The 4,464-nt window shown below is 43.2% G+C and overlaps 1 pseudogene; it reads right to left on the bottom strand.

Moving 5' to 3' along the window:
- Window positions 1-247: 247 nt before the first annotated feature.
- LOC101788824 (COMM domain-containing protein 10-like) lies at window positions 248-3,763 on the bottom strand (annotated as a pseudogene).
- Window positions 3,764-4,464: the final 701 nt, after the last annotated feature.

Genomic DNA, 4,464 nt, shown 5'->3' on the forward strand with positions numbered 1-4,464 from the left:
GGAGGCAGCTTGAGACCGTAAGTGCAATAAATCAGACTCACAATGTAAATGTCATATTGTCTCCCTAGTGTAAAAAACTGAAAGAGCAAATAAGATCCAAAGTCTACAGTAGATATTGTGAGAACAAAAAGGAAAGACAGCGTTCAAAAGGAAAGAACAATTGGGATAGGGGGAAGGAGGAAAAACAAAGGGAAAAGACTATATGTTGTTGCCAAATGTTGTGAGAAGAACAATTGGAATCAGGACATGGAGTTAATAATATTATTTATGATGGTCACTCAGAGTTGACATAGGAAACTGCAGGAAATCTACCCACAACACCAAAGACAGAATATTTAGCTAAGGGCCTGAATGAATCCCACAACAATGTCCCACATGAGTCCAGATGAAACCCAGAGCTCATGACAATGCCTCCCACGAGTCCAACTGGAGGTCCAGAGCCCACAAGAAGGACTCCCGCCAGTCTCTTTTATGGATCCGCACTGGGGAGGCCCAAAGGTCAGCGGTGGAAGCCAGAAAGTCCATGCCAGTGGAGTAAAGGAGCTGTGCTGGTGGGATGAGGGTTCTATGCTGGAGTCGAGAAGCCACACTCACAACAAGAACAGGGCTATCCTGAAAGGCACCACAGCCATCCTCAGCGACATGGAGGCCCCGAGTTCCTCCATCGACAAGCACAGTTGAGTACCTGCCAGGAAGCCAGAGTGACGAGTTCATCCTGGAGACCAAGCGGCACACGTCTTCCCCTCCGGAACCAGGAAACAATGCTCAATGTGAGGACCAGAGCTTCTCCGGGAGAACCAATGGCTCAAACAGCAACTCATAGGAGAACCAACAATGCCTCAACACCCCAAAACAATAGCTTCTCCTTCTCCACTTCTCTATTTATGCCGGCAACTTTCCTCGGGTGGAACATCTATGCTCAGTGCACTGCTTATTTATTTCAGCTGGTGTTAAGTTGACCACCAGTTTTTAATCTATAACATATATGCATAAGTATATATATGTGTGTGTGTGTGTGTGTGTGTGTGTGTGTGTGTGTGTGTGTGTATGATAGATAACTATACTACTAACCTATGTTAGTGCATCATATGTAAAAAAAGACCCTTGGATTTTGATTTGGGCTGTGTTGTATCTGTGTACCTATCTGGGGAGCTCTGGTATTTTAACATGATTGAATCTTCTGACTAACAAACTAGGTATATTGTTCATTTCCCTTAATTTTGCCCAAAATATTTTGGCTTTTTTTGGTATGTATAATAACACACATATGTGTTTGGATTTGTCCAAAAGTATTTTCTATTTTTGATGCTATTACACATGGTGTACATGTTAGTTTATGATTACTCATTGGCAGCATTTGGGGAAACAATTGAATTTTACAAGTTGAATTTATATCTTTTTTTCAAATAATTCAAAAATACAAAAATTTTACTGACTGAACTCAACATATTCAGGGAGGAGAATATAAAAGTTATCTGACTTGAAATTTTAAAGATGCCATTTACGATTTTTTTACACATTACGATTTTTTAATTCATGATCTGAATCTGTGTCTCATACTATGAAGCAAATTATTTATTTTCATTACAAAGAAAAGCATGTAAAAACCTGCACTATTTTTAAATCATTAAACTCAGGAAAATTAATGTAGAGGGAAAAGCTGATGTTAGAATTAACTGATATAGGGCCAGAGATACAGCTCAGCAGCACAAGTACCTGCCTGGCAAGTGCAAGGTTCCACAGCAAAAAAGAATTAACCCATCTAACACCACTAGTTCCACTCTAAATTTCTTACCTATGTTATTTCTCAAGCAAAATATACTCCTCATAGGAAAAAAATGCCGTAATATATTTGACCAAAGGTGGCTGTTTTCCTAATTTTACTAATGTAATTACTGAAGCCCTGAGTTCTGCTAGAGTACGTATACCTTCTGTGTGTGCACCGCCCCCCCCCCATGCACGCAGGGTCAGCAAGCATGTAAACAATAAACAGCTGAGACAGTAAAGATGCTGGTAAAAGCGATGCACACTCACTTCTGATTTCTTGGAAGCAAAGGTGTTCTTATCAATTGGTCCTGGCTCACAGGACCAGACAAAGTACTGTGCATTAGAACTTCAGCACTCTTAAACATTGACTTCCCTTGGTTATTATTTGTCTAAGAAGCGAGAAGTAATTTATAGAAAGTCATTGAATCTTCCAGAAAACATAGCCACGCAATCTCTCTTCAAAGCAAAATAATGGGGTGCAGGAGCATGATGGAGAAACCGGTCTTCAAAAACCTCCAACAACCTGTAAGGAAACCCAGCCGAGCCTATGCAGTCTGTAGCTTGTTAAAGGACTCAAACAACCCCTCAGGGCCGCGTTCCACGAGCTCTTTCTTCAGGTTCTCTGAATCTTCGCTGCATGTTCCTCACTGTAACGCAGCTTGAGGGGATTTTAGCTTTGCCTGAGCAGAGCGAGCCATTTGAAGGTGAAGCTGCCATCCAACTGACTCCAGCTTGTGGGGAGCAGGAATTTGCTGCCTGAGTTTTTCAACTGTCTCCTGGCCCATAGGATACCAAGTATTGACAAACGCTCCTGCGTGGTCTTCAGACGAGCCTTCTCTAATTGCTGCCACAGAGTTGCTGGCTTCACATCGTGATACACTGCCTGCTCTGAAATAATGACAGTGTTTCAAGAACTAGGGGAAGATCTTGTTTTGGTAGACAAAATACAGCTTGGAGATTTTCTTTCTTCTTCACTGAAACGGCTCTCAACCTTCAGGGGGAGTTTTTGAAGAATTCGGGTAAGCAGTTGTGGAAATCTTTGGGTGTCTATTGTGTTTATCAGCGACACGCTTTTTTTCCTGCTTCCCATGTGACTGGGCAGAACTCAGAACAGAGGCTGGGAACTTCTGATGCCATACCAAGGCTGCCGGGCAGGCTCAGCACTGCGGACGCTGCCATCCTGAAAGCCCCCTTGCAGAACCCCTCTGAACTTATACCTTGAAACTTTGCTAAACTCAGGTTTTAGTTCCGGTAGCTTTTTGGTAGATTCAATCAGATTTTCTATATAGACGATCATCTCCTGTGTAAAAATGCAAAGCAAACAAACAAAAAAATAGGCAATGCATTTCTTTTGCAAGATGAAAGACTTTCTTGCCCATAACTCAGCCCCTCCTGAACACAGTAGATTCCCTGACGGAGTATGTCTTTTGTTACTGGTTGCTTGGGTGAGATCCAGCCTCCAGTGGCAGGCCCTTGGGGGGTCCCTGAGACCTTTGGGCCTTGCTTTTTGCAAGTTGCCTGATTCCCTCTTTGAGAACGAGTAGAAACTGTCAGTTGCTTTTAACCAGTAGAAGGCGCCCTGGTAGGGGTCCCTTGGCAGAGACACTGGCAGCCTTTGGGAGCTAAGAGCATCTTCCTGCCAACACCCAGCAAGAGCAGGGTGGCCCCTCATCCCTGCAGTTACAGGGATGGCTTTGCCGCAAGCCGAGTGAGCCGAGAAATGGACCATGCCTTGCCTGGTACCCAGGCTGCGCCTTTGGAGACCCCCGCAGAGGAGCCAGCAAGGCTGTGCGTGGACCCCTACCCGACTCCTGCACCATGAGACAGCGGAAGTGACTTCCTGTAAGCTTCCCGAGACGTAGTAATTTGTTAGGCAGCAACAGAAAACAAATGCTTTCTGTTCCTCATTGTGGGGAGCTTTAAAAAAATCTGCAGTGGAGGGGGTCACAAATAGTTTTGTTTCTTTCAGGGTGCTTGTTTGTTGTTTTCCATTTGCAGAGATAAAGAGTCACACTGACTTTAGATGGTAAACACCTTCCCGGACTAAACTCCCTTGGTCCTGATGAATTCTTATTATGTGTTGCTGTATCCAATTTGCTGAGATTCGGCTTGGATTCCTATCCATGTTCACAAGGGAGATTGAGTCATAGGTTTTTCTTTTTCTTTTCTTTTCATGCAGTGATTTTCATCTTATTTTGGCATTAGGGGAATGCTGTCAGGAAATAGTTGTAACTTTTTGATTTTGGGAAAGAATGTGGAAAGAATTGCTATTATCTTTCCTTACACGTTTTGGTCAGCATCCTGCAGGAAACCCCCTGGGGCTGATGTGTCCTTGGTGGCCTCTCTGTGCTGTGCCACTGATCTGGGTGCTCCTAACAGCATCATCTTACCTTGATGAAGTTTCTCTGTGATGAAAAGAAAGCCTTAAATATCAGTTCAGTTTATTGTCTGCATGTAGGGTTGTTCAGACTGTTTCTGGAGTAACTTTGGTAATTCAAGGAAATTATTGAATTTATTGACCCCAAATGGTCCCTAATGTCCCTGTGTATTCCCTGTAATATCCGTAGAATGTGCAGTGATAACGTGGCTCTGTTCCTGAGGGTGATAGTCTGTATTCTCTTTTTTTTTCTGGTCTTGCTAGAGGTTTATAAATTTTATTCTCACAGAATCAGCTTTGGTATATTGATTTTCTCCGCC

This window comes from Cavia porcellus, unplaced genomic scaffold, assembly GCF_034190915.1.
Source record: "Cavia porcellus strain 051 isolate PalLab524CR breed Dunkin Hartley unplaced genomic scaffold, mCavPor4.1 scaffold_49, whole genome shotgun sequence".
NCBI classification, from domain to species: domain Eukaryota; kingdom Metazoa; phylum Chordata; class Mammalia; order Rodentia; family Caviidae; genus Cavia; species Cavia porcellus.